General features: G+C 55.9%; 1 long non-coding RNA gene and 1 pseudogene across 1 annotated transcript; one reads left to right on the top strand and one right to left on the bottom strand.

The window, feature by feature from the left end:
• Window positions 1-81: 81 nt before the first annotated feature.
• LOC131569608 (uncharacterized) lies at window positions 82-4,518 on the bottom strand. The gene is made up of 4 exons (XR_009275804.1): window positions 4,441-4,518; window positions 3,795-4,186; window positions 1,010-1,088; window positions 82-824 (listed from the first exon to the last, which is right to left on the bottom strand). It is a non-coding gene; the product is annotated as an uncharacterized LOC131569608 (long non-coding RNA).
• Window positions 4,519-9,072: 4,554 nt separating this feature from the next.
• LOC131569320 (zinc finger protein 850-like) overlaps window positions 9,073-18,877 on the top strand; it is a 313,955-nt pseudogene continuing 304,150 nt past the window's right edge.

Genomic DNA, 18,877 nt, shown 5'->3' with positions numbered 1-18,877 from the left:
TTCCCCCATGTTCCCATCAATGTCTTAGTTCAATGTCTTTATTTTTTTACTCCAGTTTTGGGTGTTTTGAAGAGACAAAGAAAAATGACAAGAAAACCCAGGCCATGGGGACCCAGGAGGATGTGGAGCCCGCAGGCAGGTGCCTTCCCAACACAGATCACTGGTCTCTGCCCACCGGGGGTCACTGGGGATCATCCAGTGTGGATCCTCCCATGGGGCTTGGAGCTGGAGCAGCACAGGAAGCTCTTCCCGCACTCAGGGCACTCTCAGGGCTTCTCTTAGTGGTGGCTCTGTTTGTGTTGGGTCAAGCTACAGCTGTGCCTGAAGGTCTTCCCACACTCGGGACACTGCTGTGCTGTGCTTGAGGAGATCCAAACTGCTCGAACACTGGAGCTCTTCCCACATTCCAAGCACGTGTAGGGCCATTCTGTGGTGTGCACCCGCTGGTGGTAGAGGTGGGAGCTGTGCCTGTACCTCTTCCCACATTCCCTGCACTCCCAGCGCCGCTCCCCTGTGTACACCCGAAGGTGGGTGAGGAGATTGAAGCTCTGGCTGAAGCTCTTCCCACATTCCAAGCACTTGTGGGGCTTCTCCTCGTCATGAAGTTGCTCCCAGCTCTGAGCTCCTGCCGCCTCCCCAGCCTCGGGTGAGTCTTTCCTCCTCAGATCCCCGTGATCTGTGTCTGCAGCCCATCCTTGTGCCTGATGTCCGGGGCTTTTCCTCCCTGTTGGGTTCCTGTCCTGTGGAGCTGCTCAAAACAGTCTCTTCCACGAGGTTCTGCTGTGAGGATTTGTCCTCCCTGCTCTCCATCCTCAGCTCCTTCCCTGGGGGAGGAAGGACAAGGAGAGGATGGGATTTGCCTCCGTGCCACACGGAAGGACAAGGAGATCCCCCAGTGCATCCCCAGCAGGACAGCTTTGGCAGCAGGGTTGTCCTGCAGCCGGGGCCCGTGCTGGGCTGGGAGATGGTGCAGGAGAGAGGGGGAAACCGGCACTGACTTCCTCCTCACCTGCCTGGGGCTCCCGGGCCATCTTCATCTCAGCCTCCTCCTCCTCCTGCATCGGGCCAAGGTTTGGGAATGGGAAATCCTGGTTTGGGGGTGAAAACAAGGTGTGAGAGCTGGGGATTCCTCCTGCCCAAGCCCATCTCTAGAAGTCACAGGAGCAGGGATTGAGTGGGGAGAGGCTGGGATGGGCAACGTGAGGCTCTCAGCTGCTCCCATCTGATGGGGGCAGGGGGAATCCGACCTGGGGAAAAGGAGAGGCAAACTGGGAAAATTGTGGGCTGCAAATCCACACTTGGGCTTGGTGGGGACCCTGGGTAGGAAATTCCATCCCTTTGGGCTGATGCCTGAAATATAAGCTGGAAATAAATCCCCACAGAGCGGTGTTTCTAGATGTCACGTGCTGTGTTATATTCATACAGTAGGTGCTGCTCAGTGTCACTGTGTCACTACAACATCATCACCTACCTGCAAGAACTCATTTACATTGTATGATCTCATGGTTATTAGATAGTTCTTCTGCACTGCACTTGCACTTTCCTAATTTGGGGTCTGTCAGGAGTCTGTGATTGTCCTGGTTTTGCAGGGGGGGCATTTTAGAAAAGGCTTCCAAGGCTGTCTTCACACCCGAAGTTTTCAACTTGGTCTTTGGAGCATGTGCAGCTATGGTGTTCCTTGGTGTGTCTGGTCCTAACCAGCCTAAATTCTTTGTTTTGTGGCTCATTGGCTTTGCACAATTTCTCATTAGTACTATCCCCATCTATCTCTGAAGCTCTCTGTCTGGTGAGGTTTTTTTTCTTCTTTTTTTCTGTCTATTCAGCATTAAGCAACTAGTTAACCATATACAAGCCACTGCATTGTAGAAAGTTATTTATATCAGGTTATGTAGGCACAAAAAATGTATGATTCAGGTTATCTAGGTATATTTATATAGATATATAAAAAGTAATGATCTAGGTTCTATTGATATCAGGTTATACAGATCTATCAGGTTATACTGATATAACTCAAGCAACATCATCACTTTGTAACTTTGATCTAAGTTCTGTCAGCATCAGGGCCCTTCCCAAAGGCCTGGAGGTGTTGGAGCAGGGACTGCAGAGATAGGTGAGGGATCCCAGGAGTGAGATTTTGGGGATGGGATCAGTGGGGATGGGAATGTCCCTGGGCAGGGTCACACGTGAGACAGGTGTGCAGGGCAGGACCTTGCCCTGTCCCCAAGCACTGTCCCAGCTGCAGGATCTGCTTCCCATCGGCCTCTTCCTCCTGCAGCCCCAGCCCAGCTTGGTGCTGAACAAAGGGGCTGGGCCGGGGTCATCCCCTGGTGGGGGCTGTGCACCCCCTCTGCCCCCTCCCCAAATTCCGTCTGGGGGAGCAGGAGCTGGGGCAGGAGCCCTGGGGGGAGGGACAAGGGGGTGACACCAGGATGGGGGGATCACACACGGCCCAGGGGGATCCCCCCTCACTCCCAGGTGCCAGGAAGACAAACCCCTACATGGAGCCCCTGTCCCCCAGCAGCACCTTGTGGGCAGGGTCTGGTGGCAGCTGTGGGGGATCTGGGGGGTCATGACTGCCTAAAACCCCCTCCCAGCCCCCTCAAACCACCCCACAGATCTCTGCTCACTCCCCAACCGCTCCATGCAACAGAAATGGCTCCAAGATCCATCAAAACTCTTTTCCACCCCTCCAAAGACCCACCCAAATTCTCTCCAAGCTGCACACCCCTTCCAGAACTCCCAAAACTCCCCCACAGACCCCTCAAAAGCCCCCTACACCCTCCCAGCACCAGAAATGCCCCTAAGAGCACACAAAACCCCCTTTCAGTCTTCTCAGCATTCCCTAATCCTCCTCCCATCTCCACATGGCACTGACCAGGGCAAGTCTGTGGACAGCAACATCCACAGCTCAGGCACTTCACCACCGTTTTAGGCACTTCCATCTCTTTGGGCTCTTCCCAGAGGCCTGCAGATGTTGGGGAGGGGACTGCAGGGAGGGATGAGGGATGCCAAGAGTGGGGTTTTGGGCACAGGAGGAGGGGCTGTGTGAGCCACTTGCTGGGGTGTCCATCTGGAGGCCCCCCGGTGGTCCTGGGGCCCCAGGCTGCAGAGCTGTCACCACCTCCTACTTGGGGTGGTGGCTCTGGTGGGACCTCTGTTCCTTGGGGCTCTTCCTGCAGCCAGAGAACCTGTAGGGACCCTCCTCTGGGTGGGTCCTCCAGGTGTTCCATGAGCTTTGCTCTGTGAGCTCCTACTGGAAGTGACTGGGCTCTCCTGGGATCACACAGAGATCATACTGGGAGTGACTGGGAATGACCCCAAGCATGCTGAGGGCAACTGGGATATACTGGGAGTGTCTGTAACCCTGTTGGGAGTGACAGAGACAACATTGAGAACAGGGACCATGCTGGGGACAACTGGGACCATGCTGGAGGCAACTGGGAGCAAGTGGGAGTGACTGGGTCTACACTGAGGGCAACTGGGCATGACTGGGGCCCTGGTGGAAGAGACTGGGATCATACAGGGAGTGACTGGGACTATACTGGCGGCCACTGGTATCACCCTGGGAGCAACAGGGAGCAGTTGGAGCCATGCTGAGGGCAACAGGGATCATACTGGGAGTGACTGGGCTCTGGGAAGCACAGGATGGTGAGGAGCAGGAGGACAACTCCCATCCCAGCCCCACAAATAACCCCTATTCCTGTGGATCCCCCCAGCCCCTGGCTCCCCCAGCTCAGCCCTGCTCTGGCTGTTCTGGACTTGCAGCAGCTCCGGGATGTGCTGGGTGCACTCACCAGGCTGGCTCTGGGACTCCCAATATTCTGGCTCAAATCTGGCCCCACTCAAAGGGGGTCCCAAGCAGGTGCATGCAAAGGTGGGTGAGGAGGCTGGAGCACTGCCTGAAGCTCTTCCCACATTCCAAGCACTTGTAGGGCTTCTCCCTGCCATGAAGGTGCTCAGGAACCACCGGCTCCAAGCTGCATCTGGATCTCCGGCTGCTTTCCCAGCACAGGGCGGGTCTTTCCTCCTCACGGCTTCCTGGGCTGGGTTTGCAGCCCCTCTTCATGTGGGATCCCCGGGGCTTTTTATCCCCATTGAATTCCTGCACTTCCAAGCCTCTCAGAACAGCCTCTTCCATGAGGTTCTGCTGTGGGGATTTGTCCTCCCTGGTCTCCATCCTCAGCTCCTGGTATGGTGGTGGAAGGACAAGGAGAGGAAAGAAGGAGAGGAAGGGAAGGGAAGGGAAGGGAAGGGAAGGGAAGGGAAGGGAAGGGAAGGGAAGGGAAGGGAAGGGAAGGGAAGGGAAGGGAAGGATTTCTCCAATCAATCCACTCCTGGCAGTACAGCTTTGGCAGTGGGGTTGTCCTGCAGCACGGGGCCGTGCTGGGCTGGGAGATGGAGCAGGAGAGAGGGGGAAAGGGGCACTGACTTCTTCATCACCTGCCTGGGGCTGCCAGGGCATCTTCATCTTCCTCATGGTCTCCTCCTTCATCTGGTCAAACTTTGGGAACTGAAATTCCTTTTTTGGGGTAAAAACAAGGTGTGAGTGTGTTGGCTTGGGTGTTCCTCCTGCCCAATTCCATCTCCAGAAGTCACCAGGTGTCTGGTGTCCATAAAAACCTCCAGACCACCAAGGTTCAGCCACCCTCATAAAAACCCAAACCACCAAGATTCACCAAACAACCATTCACCCAGGAGTTTCCCTGCTCTGGTCTCTCCACTTTGGGGTTTAGGGGTCCCTCCTGTCTGGTCTTCTGCAGCTCCAGTGTGTATTGGTGTCCCCTCTCTCTGGGCTGCAGGGGCTCCTGGCAATCCCAGAGGTTCCCTTCCCTGGGCCCCAGGTGGGTGTCAGAGGGGCTCCAGGGGTACCAGCTGTGCGGGGTCCCTGTTTCAGGGTCCCAGGGTACCCATGGGTCTCTCTTGTCCATGGTCCCACCATCTCCAGGCTGCAGAGGGTCCCCCCTATCCGGGCTCCACATTCCAGGCTCCCGGGGTCCCCCTTATCGGGATGTCCGACCCCGCAGGCTGCAGAGGCTCCCCCAGCTCCGGTGCTGATCAGGCACTGCGGATTCTGCCACAAGGCTGAATATTCAGTTCATGGAATCTTTGTTATCTCTGCTTACATGTGCAAAACCAGCTGCTGCTGAGACAATCCTAGCTCCGACTCAAGGCTTCCCACCCAAAATGCTGCATTCAGTTCTGACACACCATTAAGAAATCCAAGAGCAAAACTGAACACTGATTATAGAATCTTGCAAAATCCCATCCCAGAACATTTTGTCATAAAATCACAAATATTAACAGATGCTGAGAAAGTCAACAACATTACAAAACAAGGTTCCAACAGCTGGGACTAGAAGAGTTCAGGCAATGCATTTGATTGGAATGAGCCCTCTCTTTCTGACATGTGAGCAATACCATCAAATTTCCCAAACCAGGGAAATGGGGAGTCCTGGCAGCAGCAGCTTCACACACAGCAATGACACAGAACAGGGCAGGGCAAGAGGCTGAAAAAATGATAACTTCTACTTGCAATTAAGAACTCTTGTTTCAAGTTCTACTAAAGACACTCTTAATATATAGTCAAAAAGATTAAAAAATACTAGTAATAACTGTAATATTAAGAGCAAAATAGCCAAAATGGCAATAATAAGAATGAATAATAATGGTAATAAAACCTGACCATATTTATACTAGGTTTGCATGGCCAGGTTTTTGTAAGAGGGGGCTCTAGGAGCACCTTCTGTGAGAGGATGATGGAAGCAGCTGCTCCTCCATGTCCCACAGAGGCAATTCCAGCCAGCTCCAGGACAGACCAGCCGCCAGCCAAGGCTGGGCCAGTTAGAAATGATGGTAACACCTTTGGGGTAAGAGATTTATGAAAATAGGTTATCATGTAGTTGTAGCTGTGACCAGAGTGAGAACATGTGAGAGAGGAACAACTCTGCACACCCCAGGGCACGGCAAGGCAGGGCGAGGGGCAGGAGCTGATCCAGGGGCTGAAGCTGATTGCTCTGAGATTCCCTGGGGCAGCCCCTGGGGAGGCAGCTGGGCCCCTGCAGCCCATGGAGGGCTCAGAGAGCAGAGATGCACCTGCAGCACCTGGAGGAGCCCGTGCTGGAGCAGGGGGTGCCTGAGCAGGGGCTGTGACCCCATGAGAAACCTGTGCTGGAGCAGGGACCAGGCAGGGGCCTGCAAACCCATGGAGAGAGGAGCCCATGCTGGAGCAGGGTCCTTCCATGCGAGCCCATGGGAGAGTGAGGCACGCTGCAGCACTTTGGGAAGAGCTACTGTCCCTGAGATGAACTCACCCTGGAGAAGTTCATGGAGAAGTGTCTCCAGGAGGGACCCCATGGTGCAGCAGGGGAACGACTCCTCTCCTTGAGCAGCAGGAGAAACAACAGGAATGAACTGAGCAGAACCCCCATTGCCTGTCTGCCTGCACCCACTGGGGGAGGAGGCAGAGCTGAGAGGGAGGGAGGGATGGGCAGAACGTGTTTTTAAAGCTTTATTTTACTTCTCACTATCCTGCTCTGATTGATAGTAATAAATTCCATTAATGTCTCTAAGTTTGAACTGCTTTGCCCATGATGGCATTTGTTGAGTTTTCTGTCCCAGTCCTTAACTCAACCCATTAAGACTTCATTCTATTTTCTCTCTCCTCTCCATCTCTGGAGGGGAGTGAGAGAGCAGCTTTGGTGGGTGCCTGACATCCATCTCCGCTCCTTGTGATGTCACAGGCCCATGAGTGTCCCCAGTGTGGGAAGAGCTTCTGCCAGAGCTCAGCCTTGACCCAACACCAATGGAGGCACCACTAAGGGCAGCCCTGTGAGTGTCCTGAATGCAGGAAGAGCTCCATGCACTGCTCCAGCTCCATCCCCCATGGGACAGTCCACGCTGGATGATCCCCAGTGACCCGAGGTGGGAAGAGCCCCAGTGATCCTTGGTGCTGGTGATCCATTTTGGGAAGACACCTGCCTGGGGGGCTCCAATTCATCCTGGCTCCCTGTACCCTTGATATTCTTTTAATTTCTCTTTGTCCTTTCAAAAATCCCAAAAACTGGGTAAAAATAGGCAAGGATGGGGACATGAGGGAATCTTGCAGGGGATGGGGGGGATGCTGGGTTTGAGGGAGCTGAGGGTTCCTGGGAAGGACTTGGGGGTTGCTCAGGCCTTTGGGCACCCCAGGCCAAGCAGCTCCAGCTGCACTGGGAGACCCCGGTGGAGGTTCTGGGGCAGCTGATCAAGGAGCCCCTGGCCCAGGACTGTCCCCATGTCCCCCCGTCTCAGTTCCCGGTGTCCCCTGTGCAGGATCCCTGTCTCCCTGCTTTCACCCCCCTCTCGCCCACCAGTTCCCATGTCACCCTGCTCTGGGACACGTTGTACTCCCATCCCAGCGTGAATCCCACTCCCGGTCTCAATTCCTGTTTCTGTCCCATATTCCCTGTCCTGTTCCTATTCCTGGTCCCAATGCTCCTCTGAGATTTCCATTCCTGTATTCCCTGTCCCGTTCCCATATTCCCATTCCTGGTCCCATTCCAGGTCCCTCTCCCATATTCCTGGTCCTAGTCCTGGTCCTTGTCCCCAGTCCCGTATTTCCTGTCCCTGTATCCATTCCCGGTCCCAGTATTGGCAGACGTACTCCCGGTCCCATTTTTGAGGGCCGCCTCTCCCATGGGGCCCTGAGGGCTGCACAGCTCGGGCTGGCTGTGCCACACGAACCGTTCAGCCCTGCTGCTGTCCTTGGCCAGCTGCAGAGAGCACACGGCTTTGGGCATTTCTCAGAGGCCCCCAGCTGGCCGGAGCAGCCCCTCCTGCCAGCAGCCGCTGTGCCTCAGAGCCCTCCCTCACGCTGGGGCCATGCAGGGGCCATGGGCCTGGAGGAGGCTCCTGTTCGTGAGACAGGAGCGAGGCTGCAGCTCCCGCCTTTGGCCCTGGGCCGCAGCAGCGCAGGGGAGGCCCAGCTGCCGAGCTCACAGGCCCTGCTGGCTTTCACTGGGACACTTTGGAGCACCAATCTCCAGCCCATATTCTCTCTCCGGTTGCTCTTTCCATGCTCCCTGTCCCGTTCTCATATTCTCTTCCCAGGTCTCATTCACAGTCCCTGTCCCCATTCTCATTCCCCGGCCCCATTCCCGCTCCCTGTCCCCTCTCACCGGACGCCAACGCCATCGCTCCGGCCCCTCCCGGCCCTCACATAACCCCGCGCTGTTCCCATCCACCAATCCCCGAGCACAATCGCTTCATTATTTGCATAACCACCCCCTGTGGTTTGGCCCCGCCCACCTCCTCCGGCTGATGTTTGCTCCCAGTTCTCTCCCAGTGCTCCCAGTAAGAGCGGCCCTGGCAGGGAAAGCGCTCCCAATTCCTTCCCGCTGATCTCAGGATCGCTCCAGGTGCTCCCAGGATCGCTCCCAGTGCCGCGCGGGAAACCCGCCCAGGGCAGAGCGCGGCTGCTTTTGGGGATCGGCACTGCCCGGGCCGGGCTGGGAGCAGAGGAGGAGTGGGAGACAGAGGAGGAGGAGGAGGAAGAGGAAGAGCAGCACCAACACCCCCCGGTTTCCCCGCTCAGGCTGCCGCTCCCCCGGCTCTGCCAGCATCGTCCCCTCCGCCAGAACCCGCAGGTGAGCGGGATGGGGAGTTCGCCCCAAATCCATCAGGGGGGTCTCTGGGAGGGTTTTTTTTTGCGAGGCAGGGAATGTTTGGATCTTGCAGGGCCCCAAAGCTGGGGCGGAAATGCCCCTGCAGAGATCTTGGGGGCTCCCACGTGGCGATCGCCCGGTACAGGCGGGCACACCGGCAATCACGGATTTGGGGATACCCGGGAGAGCCGGGGGAGAACGTGGGAGCCCCGGAGCGGGGAGAGTGCAGAGGGGCGATCCCGGAGCCGGGGGACAAACCGACTGCCTGGAGGGGTGCGGGAGGCTGGGGATGAGCGGACTCCGGGCCCCCCAAGGCTGAAAGGGGCGCTGACTTCTCCAGCTGCACTTGGGCAGCAGGACCATCAAAGCCAATTCAGTAAGCCTTGTTTTCCCCCCAGACCAGGATTCGTTATTCCCAAACATTGGCAGGATGAAAAAGGAGGAGGCCGTAGGGAAGAGGAAGATGGCCCGGGAGCCCCAGGGAGGTGAGGAGGAAGTCAGTGCCCCTTTCCCTCTCTCTCCCGCTCCATCTCCCAGCCCAGCACAGCCCCCGGCTGCAGGACAACCCTGCTGCCAAAGCTGTCCTGCTGGGGACGCACTGGGGGGATCTCCTTGCCCTTCCCTGTGGCACGGAGGCAAATCCCATCCTCTCCTTGTCCTTCCTCCCCCAGACCAGGAGCTGAGGATGGAGAGCAGGGAGGACAAATCCCCACAGCAGAACCTTGTGCAAGAGGCTGTTTTGAGCATCTCCACAGCACAGGAATCCAACGAGGAGGAAAAGCCCCAGAGATCCCTCACGAGGAGGGGCTGCAAACGCAGATCACGGGGATCTGAGGAGGAAAGACCCACCCTTAGCCGGGGAGGCAGTTGGAGCTCAGAGCTGGGGGTCCCTGAGCAGCTTCAGGATGGGGAGAAGCCCCACAAGTGCTCAGAATGTGGGAAGAGCTTTAGTAAGAGATCCTCCCTGATCATCCACTGCAGAATCCACACCGGGGAACAGCCCTATGGCTGTGGGCAGTGTGGGAAGAGCTTCAAGAGGAACTCCGAACTGACCAGACACCGGAGGATCCACACAGGAGAACGGTCCCATGAGTGTCCGCAGTGTGGCAAGAGCTTCTGCAACCGTCCTGACCTGATCAAACACCAGAGGAGCCACACAGGGGAGAGGCCCTACTATTGTGGAATGTGTGGGAAGAGCTTTAGCCATAGCTCCGGCCTGATCATCCACATGGTAATCCACTCGCGGGAACGGCCCTACGAGTGTGGGCAGTGTGGGAAGAGCTTCAGAAGGAGCTACGAACTGAGCAGACACCAGAGGAGAAACACAGGGGAACAGCCCTACAAGTGTCCCGAGTGTGGGAAGAGCTTCTGCAAGCGTGTTGACCTGATCAAACACCAGAGGACCCACATGGGGGAAGGTCCCTACGAGTGTGGTAAATGCACAAAGAGGTTTTACACCAAGTCCGATCTCATCAAGCACCAGCACATTCACACAGAGGAGACGCCCTTCCGCTGCCCCGACTGCGGGAAGGGCTTCAGATACAACTGCACCCTCGTCATCCACTGGAGGAGCCACACTGGGGAGAGGCCCTACGAGTGTGGTCAATGCAGGAAGAGGTTTAAGACCAGCTCCAATCTTCTGCTGCACCAGCGCATTCACACAGATGAGAGGCCCTTCCACTGCCCTGACTGTGGGAAGGGCTTCCAGCACAACTGCACCCTCGTCAAACACCGGCACATCCACACAGGGGAGAAGCCCTACGAGTGTTCTGAGTGTGGGAAGAGCTTCTCTCAGAGTGGTAACCTGACCAGACACCAACGGAGCCACTACTAAAGGCAGCCCTGTGAGTGCCCCAAGTGCAGGAAGAGCTTCCTGCGCTGCTCCAGCTCCATCCCCCACAGAGGGATCCACCCTGGATGATCCCCAGTGACCCTCACTGGGCAGAACCCAGGCAATCCCTGGTGCCAGTGATCCATGTTGGGAAATCACCTGTCTGTGGGCTTCACATCCTCCTGGCACCCCATGGCCTGGATTTTCCTTTCATTTCTCTTTGTCCCTTCAAAACACACAAAACCGGGGTAAAAATAAAGACATTGAAATAAGCTATTGATGGGGACCTGGGGGGATCTTCCAGGGGATGGGGGGCATGCTGGGTTTGAGGGAGGTGAGAGTTCCTGGGAGGGACTTGGGGGTTGCTCAGGGCTTTGGGCAGAACAGGCCCAGTAGCTGCAGAAGTGCTGGGAGACCCTGGTGAAAGTTGTGGGGCAGCTGATCAAGTACCCCCTGCCCTGGAACTGTCTCTGTGTCCCTCTGTCCTGGTTGCCAGTGTCCCCTGTCCAGGATTCCGACTCTCCCTGCTGTCACCACCTCTCACCCACCCATTCCCGTGTCACCCCGGTACCATTCTGCTCCCATCCCAGCCTGAATCCCATTCCCAGTCACATTTCCTGTCCCTGTCCATATTCCAAGTCTCTGTTCCCCTTCTCTTATTCACAGTCCTGCTCCTGTTCCCATATTTCCATTTCAATATTCCCTGTCCCATACCCATATTCCAATTCCCGGTCCCTGTCCCCATTCTCTGTGCCATTCCCGTTCCGGGTGCCATTTCCGATCATGTCCCCATTCCCATTTCTGTTCCCTGTCCCCATTCCCGCTCCCTGTCCCTCTCACCGGACGCCGACGCCATCGCTCCGGCCCCTCTGGCCCTCACATAACCGAGCAAACCCCGCGCTGCTCCCGCCCACCAATCCCAGCGCGTGATCGCTCTCTTATTTGCATAACCACGCCCTATGCCTTGACCCTGCCCACCACCACCTGCAGCCGCCTCCGGCTGGTGTTCTCCCACTTCCCTCAGTGCTCCCAGTAAGAGCAGGACTGTCAGGGAAAGCGCTCCCAATTCCTTCCCGCTGCGCTCAGGATCGTTCCCGGTGCTCCCAGTTTCGCTCCCAGTGCCGCGCTGTTTCGGAACCCAGGGCAGAGCGCGGCTGCTTTTGGGGATCGACGTTGCCCGGGCGAGGCTGGGAGTGAAAGAAAAGCGGGGGGAAGAGGAGGGACAGAGAATGCGGAGGAAGAGGAGGAGTGGAAGGAAGGAGCAGCAGAACCACGCTAGTTTCCCCGCCGCCTTCCCCTGCTGCTTTGGTCGACGCTCCCCCGGCTCCTGCTGCATCGCCCCCTCCAGGAGCCGCAGGTGAGTGGGATGGAGGAGCTCTTCCCCAGATCCATCGGGGGTCTTCGGAAGGGTTTTTTCCTGGGGCAGGGGATGTTTGGATCTTTCAGGACCCCGAACCCGAACCGTAAATTTCCCGTGGAGGGAACACCCTCACGTTCGCCCAGTACCGGCGGGCACAGGGGCGATCTTGGGCTGGGGGATACGCGGGAGAGCCGGGGGGAACGCGGGAGCCCCGGAGCGGGGAGAGCGCAGAGGGGCGATCCCGGAGCCGGGGGACAAACCGACTGCCTGGAGGGGTGCGGGAGGCTGGGGATGAGCGGACTCCGGGCCCCCCAAGGCTGAAAGGGGCGCTGACTTCTCCAGCTGCACTTGGGCAGCGGGACCATCAAACCCAACACGCTCAGCCCTTGTTTTCCTCCCAAACCAGGATTTCCCATTCCCAAATCTTGGCCCGATGGAGAACGAGGAGGCCGTAGGGAAGAGGAAGATGGCCCGGGAGCCCCAGGGAGGGCAGGAGGAAGTCAGTGCCACTTTCCCGCTCTCTCCCACTCCATCTCCCAGCCCAGCACAGCCCCCGGCTGCAGGACAACCCTGCTGCCAAAGCTGTCCTGCTGGGGACGCACTGGGGGGATCTCCTTGTCCTTCCCTGTGGCACGGTGGCAAATCCCATCTTCTCCTTGTCCTTCCTCCACCAGGGAAGGATCTGAGGATGGAGAGCAGGGAGGACAAATGCCCACAGCAGAACGCTGTGGAAGAGGCTGTTTTGAGTGTCTCCACAGCACAGGAATCCAACGGGGAGGAAAAAACCCGGAGATCCCTCACGAGGAGGGGCTGCAGACACAGATCACGGGAATCTGAGGGGGAAAGACCCACCCTGGCCCGGGGAGAGAGCTGGAGCTCAGAGCTGGGGGTCCATGAGCAGCTTCAGGATGGGGAGAATTCCACAAGTGCTCAGAATGTGGGAAGAGCTTCTCCCTGAGATCCTCCCTGATCCGCCACATAAGAATCCACACAGGGGAATGTCCCTACGAGTGTGATAAATGCAGGAAGAGGTTTCATATGAGTTCCTGTCTCGTCAGGCATCAGCGGAGTCGCACAGATGAGAGGCCCTTCTGCTTCCCCCATTGTGCAAAGGGCTTCAGGAACAACTGCGGTCTCGTCAACCACCTGCGCATGCACAGCGGGGAGAGGTCCTACGAGTGTCCTGAGTTTGGGAAGAGCTTCATCCAGAACTGCACCCTGACTGCCCACCTGAGGATCCACATGGGGGAACGACCCTACAAGTGTGCAGAGTGTGGGAAGAGCTTCAGGACGGGCTCTGAACCGACCATCCACCAGAGAAACCACACTGGGGAATGGCCTTTTGAGTGTGGGGAATGTGTGAACAGCTACCAGAGGAGAAGCCACCTGACCTGCCACATGCAAGTCCACAGGGCTGGAAGGGCCCTACAAATGTGGGCAGTGTGGGAAGACCTTGAGGTTGAGGTCTGAACTCATTGTCCACCAGCAAAGCCACACTGGGGAGAGGTCCTTTGAATGTGGGCAGTGTGGGAAGAGCTTCATGTCAAAGTCCCACCTGATTGGCCACCAGAGGATCCACACTTGGGAGAGGCCCTATGAGTGTTCTGAGTGTGGCAAGAGCTTCTCGCAGAGGTCTACCCTTACCAGACACCAACGGAGCCACCACTAAGGGCAGTCCTGCAAGTGCAGGAAGAGCTTCATGCCCATGACACCCTTTGTCCTCTGATATTGTGTCCTTCCCCCACTTTGAGATGTTCCTCCCTGTTTTGGATCCTTTCCCTGTCATTTGGGTCCTCCCCCTGTTTTGGGTCACTTTTCCCCTATTTGGGGTCCTTTTCCCCCTTTTTGGGTCCTTTCCCTCTCTTTTATCCTTCCCTCCCCCAGTTTTGAGCATCCTCCCCTTTGACTTGGTGAAGTTTTGGGTGCATCCCGCCCTCCAACCCTTTCCCCACCCCTAAACCCCCTTCACCCCCCACCCCCATCCACCCAGGCATGTCCCCAGCTGTGTTCCTAACTGTCCCCCCATGCCACATGGACTCAGTGCTCGCTATCCTGGATGCCCTTGAGTCCCCAGCCCAGGACTGTGTATCTCCTTTTCCAGGAATTCCAGAGCTGGCCTGGCTTCCAGGGGACACCAGTGGGACTGGGGCTCAGTTTGGGTGGCCTGGTGGGGTTGCTGGGACGGGGTTTGGGGTCATCTTGGCACTGACTGAGGGTCTTGTCCACTCTGCAGTGAGGAGTGGCCCTGGCCAGAGAGTATGGGATGGATGGGGGCAGGAGAGGTTGGACCCTGGTCCAGATGGACATGGGACAATGGATCCCAGCTGGACACTGGTCTGGACAGCCCCTGGCCCTGCAGCCCCCCAGCCTGGCCAGCCCCCACCCCAGATGACCACCAGCCTGGCCATACCCTGGCGCACTGTCCCACCAGCCCATCCTAGTAGCCCCCAACCCAAAATCCCCCAAAATAAACCCAATTCCAGAACATCAGCTCTGCATGGTCCCTGCAGAGCAAGAGGGAAACTGAGGCAAGGTCTGGAGAGGTGACTTTGTGGTGACAACAGGGGATTTGGAGCCCACCCTGGAGACCCCAAAATGAGCACCCACCCCCAAAATTGTCACCACAGCATCCCAGTCCCCGCAGCTGTCACATAATGGGGACTCCAGGAGGCCACTGTGACCCTACAGTCCCTTTGAGAGGTGACCCACAGTGTCCCCTCAGTGTCACTGGTGTGTCCCCAGTGTGAGCAGTGGCATCACCTCCTGGGGCATAGGTGAAGGAGGAGGCAGAGCTGGGGGGTGCAGAGTTGCACAGCATCCTTGGGGGGTGGAAGTGGTGAGGGAGACCCCAAAAATGTTGTTGTCCCTTCTCCCCCACCATTGAATGTGGGCCACCCCGTTTTGGGGCACTGGTGACAAATTGGCGGGTGGCAGTGAGAAAAAGCACAGGTGCCACCTCAGGGATGGCACAGAGAAGGGTGCTGCAGTGCCACCAAGCCCTCCACGCTGACAGAGTCACAAAGGGGGGGTCGGCAGGGGGGAGGGGAAGCATGGCAGGGGTGCCACGGAAATGCCCCCGGTTCGCCTGTACCCGGGATGTGGGGGTGGCAGAGCTCTGGTCACCCTGTCTCCCTGGCAGCCTGTCACCGTGACCGTGTTCACAGGGGTCTTAGGATGAGGGAAGAGACAAGGATCTGACTCCATGTTTCAGAAGGCTTGATTTATTATTTTATTATATATATTATATTAAAACTATACTAAAAGAATAGAAGAAAGGATTTCATCAGAAGGCTAGCTAACAATAGATTAGCAAAGAATGATAACCAACGCTTGTGGCTCGAACTCTCTGTCTGAGCCAGCTCACTGTGATTGGCCATTAATTAGAAACAACCAACATGGGCTAATCAAAGATCCACCTGTCACATTCCACAGCAGCAGATAACCATTGTTTACATTTTGTTCCTGAGGCCTCTTAGCTTCTCAGGAGGAAAAATCCTAAGGAAGGGATTTTTCATAAAAGATGTCTGTGACATATCACCCTTTTTATTTTAGTTAAATTAAAAAGAAAAGTGTTTGTAATTTCGTATGCTGTACCCATGCAGAGGAAAGAACACACACTTGATGGGTTATCTGTTGCCAATGAAAAACCTCAATCAAGTGCTGATGTGGAAGGATCAGGGAAATTCTTCACTTGTAGTACATAAAATTCTATCATATCACTAAAACAATCTTACAATATAAGAAAATGCAAAAACAATGCAAAGAAATTCATTGCTTCAACTCCAAACAGCTGAGTTTCAGCAGAAAGTCCATGGACTGAAGATATTCCTCTTTGACATTTCTGAAAGTCTCTTTTGGTCCTGAAATAGGCTTGCAGAATCCTGAAATAACAAATTGCTAAAGAAAAATAATCAATGATTTTCAAAAATCCATTGACATTTATAAAACAATTTTGAGAAAATTTCTTGAATGCCTTGGCCACACCCCTTTATTGAACTACTTGTAATTTTTGGCTCTTCAATGCTTTTTAGCTGCTACTTGCTCTTTCAACTCTTTTTTTTTTTTTTTTTTTTAACCGGAAAAAGCAGCAGCAGCAGAGAGGAGCCTGAGAGGTGCTGAGGGGGCCCTGGCCCACGTGGAAGGATCAGGAACCCCAGACCTGTACCAAAGAACAGTGGTCCAGGTCCTGACGGGGGAAGCAAAGCCCCCAAACCCAACAGCCGGCCAGGCAGAGGCCCTGGCCCAGGGAACCGAACCAAACAGCCCAGGCCCGGCCCACCTGGTGGGCTCTATGTTGTCACAGCCTGGCACCACACTGCCACTGCAATGGCAGAACAAGTGACCAAACACTTCCATCCCCCAAAATCACCGATGCGTACTGGCAATGGGGGAACAGAAGCTGTCCCAAGAATCTCCATCTCGGGTCTGGGAATGTTTGTTCCCCACAGCAAACAAGCGATGATGGCTTTCTGCCATTCCCTCTGCTTCTGCAATGCAAATGCAACAGGTGTTCCTCCCATCTGCCTCCCAGTACCACCCCCACCCCATCTGGGCTGGGGACCAAAGGCAGAACTTTCAGGACCCACCTCCCCCTTGCCGCTGGGGGGCGTGAGGGATGGCAGGGAGATTCGCACACCCCAAGGGGAAACAACCGACCAAACACCCCCAACCTGCCAAGAACACTGAGCTTTAAAGAAGGCAGCCGGGTGCACCCGCACTCAGCTGTTGAGCCATGCCTCCTCCATGGAAGGAGAGGCTGGCCGCTGAAGCCGCTGTCGCAAGGGCAAACGGCCCGGGACGGTCTGAGCTTGAACAATCCACCGGTTCCAGGGCAGCCTCTGATGCAGACACAGAGGATGGAGTCCCTGAAGGTGGCAGAACTGCCGGGGCGGCCAGTGGGGACAGCAAGGCCAGAGAGAGTGCAGTCACAGCAGATGGCGTGGGGAGGAGTGGCGGTGGCAGCACCGAGTCGCTGGTCTCAACTGCAACCTCCGGCATTGGTACTGCGGGCGAAGGCGGGGCCACCGCGAGCAGAGCTGCGGGGACGCACACGGCATCGGCTCTTGGCGTATCCCCAAGCAGCGCAGCCTCGGACACACGCTGGCGGCGACCGCCATTGTCACTGAGTGCGTCACCTAGAAACACACTTTTAGCCACAGGAGGTGGCGGAAGCTGCGCCTGATCGCTGTTGTCTAGCAACACCGGTGCAGTGGCATGAAGCGGCGGAAGCGGCGCTGGATCACTGTTGCCTAGAAACACCAGTGTAGCTGCGGGAAGAGACAGAAGCAGCGCTGGATGGCTGTTGCCCAGCAACACTGGTGCAGCAGCGGGAAGCAGTGGGAAGCAGTGTTTCTGAGCTTGCAGGCGCAGGCGGGGCTGCCGCGCCCACAGGCTTTACTGGAGCGACGGCCGCAGGAGGGGCTGCATGGGGAAGCGCCCGCACCCGCGGGGAGGGTTGGGGCAGACCCGCAAACTCAGGAGGTGGGACCTCGAGCACGGATGCCGCCCCCAGGTCTGAGCGGGGCAGGGTCCAAGAGGCCGGCCGGGGTGGTGCCTGCAGAGCTTCCAGGGGCGGCTCAGCCCACTCAAACCCCCTCTGAGAGCAACAGGGGTGGGGGCAAAAGCGGCTCAGTCTGAGCATGCTCCGAAAACACAGGGAAAAAATCTTCTTCAGCTACAGGCAAGACTTCACCCCCCTGCTATGAGCCAGGGGGGCAGGAAAGCAGCAGATTGGCTTCCCCCAAAGGACCTTCTCCCATGGGAATTGGGGGAAATGGGGCTTGCCTCCTGCAGTTGGTAATCCAGGGAAAGGCTGGCTCTGTTTCAAAACCGGGAAGACTGCCCTGAACACTGGATAAATGCGGCGGTACCCGAATCCACGGTTCAAAACGGCTTGGAAAATTGATTCCATGCATTCCCATACAAACATATCAAGGGCATAGAGCGCATTCGTGAAAAACCCAAAGAACTTTGCCCATCAAAAAAACTCATAGAAATGCCTCTCCAACAGGAGAATTCCATCCTCTTCATCCCATTTTTGCCAGAGGGGAATAAGTTTCCCCTCTGAGGGGGAGAAACGAACATCTGCCTCTGTGGGAGAGGTCCCCCACATGTGCAGCCACAATCTGTGAATGAATGGCAGCATCATCAGGAAGGGAAAAGCTAACAGTACCTTGTGACAGTGTCCAGCATGCTCTGGCCAACTTCTTGGTCCTTCTAGGCTTTCCGAACATCTTCCCGGAGGCTTTTCAAAAAGGTTCTTTTTGTGGTCAGCCTTGCTGTGAACTCTGTCAAATCAGGATCCTCAGTTCTTCATCTCCTGGCTAGAATCCACTTCTGTGGTCACTTGTGAGGTGACCATCAATACCACATACCAGGGGTTTACCCAAATGTAGCAATGCTCCTCTGGTGGTCTCACCATTTGATGAATTTCTTCCTCATTCACTCAAGGGTTACCATCTGTGACAGTGGTCAAAGGGGTTTTCAGGTGAAGGGAGAGATGAGAATGTTAACTCCCTGTTCAGAAGGCTTGATTTATTATTTTATGATATGTATATTACATTATAACTATACTAAAAAGAAATAGAAGGAAAGGTTTCCTCAGAAGCTAGCTAAGCTAAGAATTGAAAATACTGAATAACAAAGGCAGCTGGCTCAGACAGAGAGGGAGAGCCAGCTCTGCCATGACTGGTCAATAAATCCAAACATCTACAGGGGACCAATAACAGATCCACCTGTTGTATTCCACAGCAGCAGATAACCATTGTTTGCATTCTGTTTCTGAGGCCTCAGCTCCTCAAAAGGGAAAAAATCCTAAAGAAAAATATTTCAAAAAAACATGTCTGTGACAACTGGGAAAATCCTAGGTGGTTCATCCACCCATAGATGAGGTCTCCAAATTTGCCCCGAAAGTGGGTCCAGCTTTTATAGGCCCAAAAGAGCGAGTCCGAGTGAGTCGATGATATTTTTAGCCCAGATAGCTGTGCAGCTGATGGCACACTTCACAATCAGCAGGGGACACAGCTAGGCCAAAGCCCAGACCTC

The sequence above is a fragment of the Ammospiza caudacuta genome, chromosome 30, assembly GCF_027887145.1.
Source record: "Ammospiza caudacuta isolate bAmmCau1 chromosome 30, bAmmCau1.pri, whole genome shotgun sequence".
Taxonomy (NCBI): Eukaryota; Metazoa; Chordata; class Aves; order Passeriformes; family Passerellidae; genus Ammospiza; species Ammospiza caudacuta.
This window is presented reverse-complemented; position numbering and strand designations above follow the sequence as displayed.